Source organism: Acartia tonsa, chromosome 10, assembly GCF_053477335.1.
Source record: "Acartia tonsa isolate MP-2025a chromosome 10, ASM5347733v1, whole genome shotgun sequence".
NCBI lineage: Eukaryota > Metazoa > Arthropoda > Copepoda > Calanoida > Acartiidae > Acartia > Acartia tonsa.
Window position 1 is genome coordinate 49,306,703 of NC_137269.1, and position 10,410 is coordinate 49,317,112.

At 39.0% G+C, this 10,410-nt stretch overlaps 1 long non-coding RNA gene across 1 annotated transcript; it reads left to right on the top strand.

The window, feature by feature from the left end:
- The first annotated feature begins 6,043 nt into the window (after window positions 1-6,043).
- Window positions 6,044-6,941, top strand: LOC145330266 (uncharacterized). Its single transcript, XR_013883343.1, has 3 exons — window positions 6,044-6,087; window positions 6,515-6,588; window positions 6,924-6,941. It is a non-coding gene; the product is annotated as an uncharacterized LOC145330266 (long non-coding RNA).
- Window positions 6,942-10,410: the final 3,469 nt, after the last annotated feature.

Genomic DNA, 10,410 nt, shown 5'->3' on the forward strand with positions numbered 1-10,410 from the left:
ATAGAAAATCATGATTTTCTTTTTTGTCATAGATTTCTTTCTCTTCCTCTCCCGTCCTCTTTTTTTTTAAAGACCATTGAACATCAGCTTTATACCTTACTTTGTTCTTCGCTACTTATGGATGTTGTCATTCTTGTTTATTTTCTTAAAAAGTTTATTGCACTTTTAAGACATGCAAAGTTTGTCTGAAAATTCTGAATTAGTTTTAAAAAATAATTAGAATTTTAAAACATAGGATAGGTCAGACATAAAAAATATTAAAAGTCACATTTTTTTAATCAACTGTTTCTTAACATAGGCCTGTTTATTACACTAGTCCTCCAAGTTTTATAATTACCTTTTTTTAACAACTTTGGGGGCTCTAGTGAATTTTTATTGGTTGCTTCATGAGGTTGAGTGGTTATGGTGCTATTTTATCTTCCAAAAGTTAAACTAGTCGTCCTATTATGAGATTTGAAATGTTTTAACTGTATTTTAGTTTACTTATCTTTTTAGCCTTTTTTTCTAAGCTTTTTCGATATTCAAATATTTCAGAGATAAAAAATGGCGACGAGGGCTGCTGGATTTATAATTTACAGAAATATGGAGGGTTCTATTCAATATTTGTTATTGCAGGAACACAACAACTTTTTATATTTATGTTTTTAGTAGCGAATCTTCTCTATAATTCACTATGTCCGTCCGTCCGTATTTCATGTATTTCTCCATATATCTGGTGTATATGGTCCGATTTTCCAAATTTTTTAAGTTAATGATATAAAAATTAAATTTCCTGTCGTTTTATGAAAACAGCCATGTCAGTCAAACTGCCTTTTAGCAGTTTTTGGCTATTTTATATGTTACATATTTCCCCATATTTTTGGTGTTTTTTGTCCAATTTTCAAACCTTTTTGGATACTAGTATCAAAATAATTTTTCCCATTGTTATGAGCATCTTTTATGTAATTTACTTTGACCGTCATCATCATACAAAATAAAACAAGGTTTCGTGTTTATTTTACAAATAAATCTATTCTGGATTTTAATGAATACACTTTTAATCTTCTTGTACGTATACCCATCCAGGATTTTTTGTGCTTTGCTACTTATGGATGTTGTCATCCTTGTTTAGTAGCGAATCTTCTCTATAATTCACTTTGTCTGTCCGTCCGTCAGTAACGCTATGGGGGAAATGTGTTTCTCGGCTGCTATTAAAGATACACAGCTGAAATTTTTAGTGAAAATTCCTATTATATATGTGCATCTACTCTATACATTATTTTGTCCGTCTGTCTGTCGGTCATGATTAAAAAGACAAAAACCTAATAATTTCAGTTCAAAAAGGCATCAGTTTTGATGAACTATTCTTATTGTTTTCAGTTGTTTTGTATGAATAATCATTAATAACAAAAGCAGTGAAGATTTATGGTTTATAGTCGCAAAGATACTCTATAATTCACTTTGTCCGTTTTATAGTAAATGTTATTTTCTTAACTGCTGTTTAAGGTGTACTGCTGATTTTATTTATTAAGAAACGACTTACAGTGTACCTATAACCTGCTTGATTATTTTTAACTTTTCCTTCTTTTTCGTCCTCTCTTTATTTATGACCACTTAACATTTACTCTACTCGTTTGTCCAACCATGATTTTTTTGTGCTTCGTTACTTATGAAGGTTGCCATACTAGTTTTGACGGACTTGTTTTATTAAAAAATAATTCTTTATGGTACGTAGCGGAGCTACTTTAAGACCAAGACATTGCCTGTACGTCCACGGGAGAGAAGTATATAAGACATATGAAAACTGACACAGTCTGCTATTGCTAGATTTTTTAATTAATGAATTTATCATAAATAGGTATTTCCACATTTATATATAGCGAAACTAATCAATAAAAATTGGTAACTGTACTTTGGTGTTTTCTTATTATTACTTTACAACACTTTAATGTTCTTTTCCAAAAATCTTAATGTTGTTATTGTTGAGCTACTTTTAGAAACAGTAGATTTGTTTAAATGATACATGTTGTTGTTGTTTTGGCTGCTCATAGTCAGTTTCCAGTCCGGGTAGTCATCAGTGGGGTGAGGGGGGGGGGCGTGGGCTTATGGTGGGGGCTCTGGAGGTGGGCGTTGGAGGGGAGGAAGGCTGGTGAAACTTGGATGGGAGGAGAGGAAGGCAGCTACATGGGTGGGATTTTGCCAGAGGTCCATAGGAGTAAGATTTGTAGGATTATTTGGGCATGAAAAGAGGTGCTGGACTGTTTCTGGGGTAGGATTAACAGGACAGGATGGGCAGTTGGGGGTAAGAGAAGCGTTGATGGAATGGAGGTAGCTTTGGAGTTTAGGACAATAGTTGGATCTTAATTGGGAGAGGATGGTTCTGTAGTGCCTGGGGAGTTGGATTTCGGAGGGGTTGATGTCAGGGGGAGCTTGATTAAGGACAGGATTAGGGGGGTAAGAATTTATGGCTTGGGTGACAGCTGAGGTGTGGAGTCTGGAGATTGTGGATTTGTAATTTGTGGGAAGGAGGGTGTTGTCGGGGGAAAGAAAAGGTTGGAGAGTAGGAAGGAACATGGATTGAAGGGTGGATTTTTTGGATCTAGGGCCAGGGGGGGTTGTGACGTTGTGGAAGGATGGGTGGGAGGGGCGGAGGGAGGAGGCCAGGTATTGGGAACAAAGAAGGGAAAGGTGGTTCCGTACTGGTAGGATTTTGGTTTCTTGGTGGAGGTGGCTGATGGGAGATTTTTTAGTGGAACCAGTACAGATGCGGAGGGCTTGGTTTTGGAGGACTTGGAGTTTGTCAATGTTGTTTTTGGAGGTGTTAGGGAACCAAACAGGACAGGCATAGGTGGTGATGGGGCGGAGGAGGGTGTTGTAGGTGGTGAGGAGAGTCTCCTTCTGGTGGCCCCATTTGGTGCCAGCCAGACATTTGAGGATTCTAAGGCGGGAGGAAATTTTTGAGGAAATGGTGGAGACATGGGAACTGAAATTGAAAAAGGTGTCAAAGGTAACTCCAAGGATTTTAGGGGTTTTCTCAAGGGGAAGGGTGGAGCCGTTGATTTGGACTTGAGGATGGAGGTTGGATTGGTGCTTGCGGTCAGAAGTGAAGAGGGTGACAGTGGATTTGTTGGGAGCTATGGAGAGGCCGTTGGTGGAGGCCCAGTCAGCGATTGAGGAGAGGTGGGAGTTGATGGATTCAACTGACTGGGGGATGTTAGGGGAGGAGTGGAAGGAGTTAAGGTCGTCGGCATAGGAGGAGGTGTGGGCAGGGGGAATGTGGGGGGCATCTGCTATGTAGAAGTTGAAGAGGACTGGGGAGATAACAGAGCCTTGGGGGACGCCAGTGTGGACAATTTTAGGAGAGGCATTGGTGTTTTGATAGGAACAGAAGGCCATCCTGCCACGCAAGTAGCAGGATAGCCATCTAATGATGTTGGGATGAAGGTTGGAGGAGGAGATTTTTTGGAGAAGGAGGTGGATGGGAATGCAGTCAAATGCTTTGGAAAGGTTGATGGAGGCAACAGTTGTGCGGCTGGGGGGGAGGTTTTGATTGAAGCCATTGGCAATGGTGGTGGAGAGGTTGAGGAGGGAGGAGGTGGTGGAGTGGAGGGGTTTAAAGCCGTGTTGTGAGGGGTGGGTGGAGAGGGATTGTTTAAGGTAGGGGAGGAGTAGGCGTTCAAGGACTTTTGCTGCAGGACAGAGGAGGGAGATTGGGCGGTAGGAGGTGGAAAGGTCAGGGGGTTTACCAGGTTTGAGGAGGGCAATGATTTTGGATAGTTTCCAAATGGCAGGGATGTTGGCAGCGGAGATGGAGAGGTTGAAAAGTTTAGTGAGGTAGGAGATGCCATTTGGACCAAGGTGTTTAAGGTGAAGGATGTTAAGGTTGTCGGGGCCAAGTGCAGAGGAATTGGAGGAATTTTTAATTGCTTCAAGGACAAGGGCAGGGGTAAAAGGTTGGAAGTTTCTGTTGAGGTGGTTGCGGCGGCGGATTTTACGGATAATTTTTCTGGAGAAAGGGTTGGAAGTATGACGGGAGACAGAGGTGAATTGACTGGTGAAGGATTCGGCAATGTGGAGGTGGGAGGTGTGGACTTTGTTGTTGTTGAAGGAAATGGGTTGGTTGGAGGGAGGGGAGTTGTTTTTGCCGGAAAGGGACTTGAGGAGGGACCAGAATTTGGAAGGATTTGTTCTATGGTCGGATTTGGAAAGGGTTTCTTGCCATTTTTTGTTGGAATGTTGGTTTACTATTGAGGAGATTTGGTCATTAAGGATTTGAATTTGAGGATCATGGGGGTTGGTTTCTCTTAAGGAGTCTCTTTGCTGGATAAGGGGTTTAGCAGACTGAGGGAGGGTAGGGTTGGAATTTTTGATGAAGCCAGCAGGAACAGTGTGTTTGGAGGCAGTTTGGAGGATTTGGCGGAAAGTGGCTTCACCTTGGGAGCAGGAGGAAGGGTCAGGAAGGTCTTCAAAAAGGGTTTCAGTTTCTAGGGTAAAGGTGTCCCAGTCTGCTTTATGGAAGTTGTGGAAGGTTTTGACAGGGCGGGGGGTTCTGGTGATTTCGGGAATGGAGAGGAGAATGGGAAGGTGATCAGAACGGAGGGTGGTAAGGGTGTGCCAGGAGAAATCAAGGGCAAGGTGGGCAGAGCATAAGGAAAGGTCAGGGGAGGTAGGTTGGCCATTGGGGGGAAGGCGGGTAGGGGAATCCTCGTTGAGGAGGCAAAGGCTGCTCTCATTGAGAGCTTCCAGCAGAGCCTCCCCACGATTCATGGCAGATTGGTCAAGGGTAATGGAGTTCCAGGCAGGGTTGTGGGCATTGAAGTCACCGACTAGGATAAGGTCATTTGGATTTTCAAAAAGGAGGTTAAAGTCAGGGGTGTATTGTGGGGGGCAGGAGGAGTGTGGGGGGAGGTAAAGGTTGATGATTTGTAGAGGGGAGCCATTGCGGGAAATTTGGATGCCATCAACCTCAAGGGGGCCATTGGAGAGGTGGTTGAGGTTAAGGTGTGTGAAGGGGATGTCTTCAGCAATGAGGAAGGCTATTCCTCCACCAGGTCGGTCTTGTCGATCCTTCCTGATGAAGTTATAGCCAGGGAGGGGTTTAGGATTGGATTTGCAGGAGAGTTTAGTTTCTTGGAGGCAGGTAATTGGGATGTTAAGGGTTGAAATAAGGTTGTGGAGTTCATCTTGGGTGGTAAGGAGACCATTACAGTTGAATTGGAGGATGAAAGGTTTACCAGGAGGTTTGCGGGGGGCAGGGGTGGGGGGAGGAGGGGGCGGGGGTGATTGAGGGTGTGGTGGTGATGGAGGTGCTGTTGGGGAAGGTGGGGGAGACGGGGAGTTGGGTGTGGAGGGTGAGGGAGGGGGGGAATTTTGGGGGGAACAGGAGGGGCATATCCAGAAGGGGGAGTAGTGGGTGGAGGATGGAAGGAGGGAACATTTGGGGTGGACCCATTGGAGGCAGGAGTTACATTGGAAGGAGCCAGTGGATTTTGTAACACCTAAGGAACAGATAGGGCATGGAAATTTGGGGCCACGGGATTTAGGTGGGGGTGTTGATTGTTGGGGGGAAATGGGTGAGAAGGGGGTAGGGGAGGCAGAGATGCAGGGTGGACAGGACCAGTTAGAATTGTATTCGGATTTGGATGAGAGGAGGGAACATTTGGGGTGAACCCAAAGTTGGCAGGAGTTACAGAGGAAGGCACCAGAGGAGCGGGTTATGTTGCGGGAGCAGGTAGAGCAAGGGTATTTGGGACCAGGATTTGGATGGATGTCGCCAGAGAGGATGAGGGGAGGAGGGGGGGTGATGTTGGATGTGGTTATGGAGGGTTGGAGTTGAAAGGCCTCCAAGGCCTCCAGAGCTGACAGGGGCTGACTTAAAAGCCCTTTAGGCCAGCCCCGTGGGGGAAACCCGGACGGGAGACATGGCTGTCAGAACAGGTGGTTTGGTGCAGGTTTGCCCGGGGGTGTACATCTTCTTCTCCTCCTCCCCGGATAGGTCCACTGCGGAAAAGCTTGCACCCTCGGTAATGATACATGTATAATATATATGTAAATGTTATTGTGTTAGTTAGGCGAGCAATCAAAAACATCATTGGACCCCTCCTAAAGGTAAAATAAATATTTACTTAAAACTATTGAAGAAAATTATTACATTAAAAATTCCATTCAAAGAACAAATATTTTTACAATTAGCATAGCAAAACTTGTCTGAAAATTAAGCTTTTCATTTTAATAGTTCCTAAGTTTTGTAATATTTTTTTTTAATTCGTGCTGAACAGCTTTTGGGACTTCTCATTAATTTTGATTGGTTGGCTTATTAAGTTGAGTGTTTGAACGTTTCAACCTATAATTTTAACCTAAATAAGGGGTAATTTTGTGCATCATCATTGGGGATGTACATCAATTTATCGGCCATGGTCTTATCCCTTTAGATCCCGGCACTGTTTAGGACATGTAGACCTGGGTGAAGATAATTGGTTGTTTCAGTTAGTTGAGTGTCCCAACGTTTCAACCACTAATTAGATGCCTGATTTAGGACATGTAGACCCAGGTGAAGATGATTTAACAACAGCTTTCAGAGAAACCTGGGAGGAGAGTGGTATTAAACAGGTTTGGACATTTCCAGTGATCTAAAGGGATAAAGTGGAATAAAGATATCGTTAAAAAGTTTGAACATTTCTAATTTAGAACCTTTAACACTTCTATGAAGTACCTAATTTCTCTGGGCCAACGAAAAATTAAACGGCTATAAAACTTTGAATACAAGTGTAATGTATAGTCCAATGTATCTCACCCTTCTCCCTTGAGCTGCGTCTGTAAAAATGGATTAGTTCTTTATTGTATTGTCTCTAGAACCCCCCCCCCCCCCCCCACCCAAAAAAATAGCTTGGACATCTTTGTACGTAAATGATCTTCCAATAAAAATTGAAATTTGTTTTATTTAGGAAAATCTTGCAGTACATCAAGATATTAAAGATGAACTTCATTACAGAGTAAGAAATTTACATTCAGATCATTCAGTAAGATATAAAAAATGCTCGATCAATCCTTCCTATTATATTAAGTAGTAGACTTTTTGTCTATAGCGAAGGATCTAGCTAACCGCCGAACCGATATGGTCCTCCTTTTCACAAAGTTCCAAATTATGTCTTTTTGGTGCGTCATCGGTTAATTTCATTGGTAGTAAGATTTTAGTAAAAGTGGTACCTAATATTTCTTTCCAGATTGTACTGAATTCTATTCAATTGCCTAGAATTAAAACTGTTTCTTAGTCATTATGAAATAATGTACCATTGTACCTTTGTAAGTATGAGCTGAGCTTTCGGCCCCTTGGGGCCGACAAAACAAATTAAACACACGATTTTCTGTTTTCCTGATAGAGGACAACTGTTTCGGTCCAATAAGATAATAAATATTTATCGCTTTAAATTATAAACAGCTTTCCGCTTATATTAATATGAAAACTTATTATTTTAAAACCTTCGGGCCCCTCGGGCTAACTAAACTGCTATTGACTTAATGATTTTTATTATAATATTCGTGGGAAATTGTCTGTAATACGATGCTCTATATGATTGTTAAGTATGGCTGAGAACCGGTTCTAATCCAGCGGAAATTAATCGGTTTGGAAGCCATACTGGACACATGTTTGTATGTAGGCTTGGGGTAAAGACAAAGTGGTGACATATTGGCTAGCCAGACTGACAGACCCCAATGTGGAGGTCAAAATTTCTCATGAACATCAAGATTATAAGGTAAACAATTATGGCTAGGTTAGGTTAAGTTGACGGTATTCAATAAAGCCCTGTTTATAAGTGCTTAAAACTAGGGATCTAAAAGGATAAGACAATAGCCGATAAATTGATGCACATGCACAAACACAAAATTAACCCTTTCTATAGATTAGAATTAGTGGTTGAAATGTTTGAATACTAATCTTAATTGACCAACCAATCAAAATTTACCCAAGTCCCTAAAGTTGTTAAACTATCAAGGCTACATACATACATACAGAGTGTTTGGAAATCCTTATAAAAAGCAATAGGATGACTGTTTGTCTGAAACGAAGAATTTGTATTACTGCCGATATGGTTCTCCTTTTCAGTGAAGCTTACTATTTTGGATTTATGGCAATATAGGAGGGCTTTAAAACGATAATTTTTAGTAACATTCTTTATACAAGAAAACCTTTGGCCTTATAAATTTATCTGTCATTGTACTCTCCCTCTCTGAGTTGTTGTCGTTCTTGTTTGCAAATAGTGCCTTTTTACTTCAATAATAATTAAGGATAATTACTATGTATAGAGTTGAATACGCAATGCATTTGCATATTTCTTTACACTTGTACTAATACATTTTTATGGCGCCTATGTGAAAAGGCGTTTTTTTTTCATTTTCTTTTCATAAATACAGTGATAGTTATTTATCGCATCGTGTTATAGACAGCTTTCCGCTAATAATAAATGAAAATTTGTAAGATTAAATCTGATACTGATTTTAAGTCTTTTGTTTTAATATACGTGGAAAATTGTCTGTAATACGATGTTATACATGATTTTTCAGTATGGCAGAGAACCGGTTTTAATCCAGCGGATTTTAATTGGTTTCAAAGCCTTACTGGAAATGTTTTAAGATCAACAACATTTGCATTACTATAGTTACACCTTAAGTGATGGTTTCAAAAAGTGTTTCTTATTTTTCTGTCTCGCGTATAAAAACAATTAAATTGTATATCTTGGCTGTTTTTATCTATTTATATCATTCTTAAATTTTCATATATATTTCTACGTCAATATACAAAAGGACAGTTAACAAAAAAAGGCATAAGTTTTCCTGAACACTAATCTTGTTTTCAGTTCATGCTAAAGGGATAAGACAATGGCCGATGATTTGGTGTATTTCCCCAATGATGATACACAAAATTACCCATTCCTTAAATTACCATTACTAGTTGAAACATTTCGACACTCAACTTAACCAACCATTAAAAATTCGATAAAAGTCACCAAAGTTGTTAAGCCAACGAATAAGAAACTTTATTACAAAACTTTGGGGACTAGTGGAATAAACCACCCAATGCCTCCTCTCTACCTGGCTACTTATTGTTCTTGTTTTAAACTTATATGAATAATTTTATTCTTTTGTTTAGTGGCTGGAGATTGGTGAGGCCTGCAGGTGTTCAGGATTCCAAGACATGCAAAATACACTTAACAAGTTCAATGATTATCTTTGCAAATCTTAATTTTTTTTTCCAGTAGGTATAGCTTCGAAACTGATAAATATCCGCTGGAATAGAACCGGTTCTCGGTCATACTGAAAAATTATGTACAGCATCGTATTTTAGACAATTTTCCACGAATATTAAAATAAAATTAATACTAGTTTTGGTTAGCTCGGGCCCTCGGCCTCTTGGGTCTAACAATACAGGTTTTCATCTTATATTTTTTTATTTTGATATCCGCGAAAAGCTGTCTATGATGCGATAAATAAGTATTATTTAACTTTTGTCTTTAAGGGAGGGGACAATGGGTTGTAAATTAAGATTCACGTAGTTCCTCAAAATTTATTTGAACATTATTTAAAATTTGAAGACTTGAATGGATGTTTATCGCATCGTATTATAGACAGCTTTCCGTGGATATTTAACTGAAAAATAATAAAATTAAAATCAGTTTTGTTAGCCCCGGCTTACAAAACTGGTATTATTCTTATGATTTTTATTTTAATATTCGTGGAAAATTGTCTGTAATACGATGCTATACATGATTTTTTTTGTAAGGTTGAGATCCGGTTCTAATACAACGTTTATCTATCGGTTTCAAAGCCAAAATGAAAACCATATTTTTTTTATCATTTTTAATTTTTTTTTATTAAATCCAGAATCTACTTATATTTCTATTTAAATTGTGGTAGGTTTTAAATACTAATTTTTATTTATTAACTTATTAATTTTAAAATGTTGTTATTCTTGTGATTTTTTGTTTGTATGTATATTTAATGTGATTATAACATAAATGAACGAAATAGCTACTTAAAAATAAAGAGAATCATTGAATATTTAAAGGCGTATCGAAGTTTTTGTAAATAATGTGTTTGCCTTACAACCTTTTGGAGTTTTAAATTTTGATTGGTTTGTTTCATTAAGTTGAGTGTTTAAACTTTCAACTACAAAATGTAATTTACAGAGTAATTTTGTGTAACATCATTGGGGATGTACATCAATTTATTAGCCATTGTCTTATGCTTCTAGATCCCTTGAAACAAATACCTTTAAAAATTTGTATTATGTTATTGATTGATTGCTTATCAAAGACGACTTTCAGCTTTCCTCTAATGACAATGTATCAGTTTTTCTCTGTGTATTTATTCTCCTTTTTAGAATATGCAAGTTTTGTTATTTTCTGTTTACAACATGTGATTTTGAAGAATAAA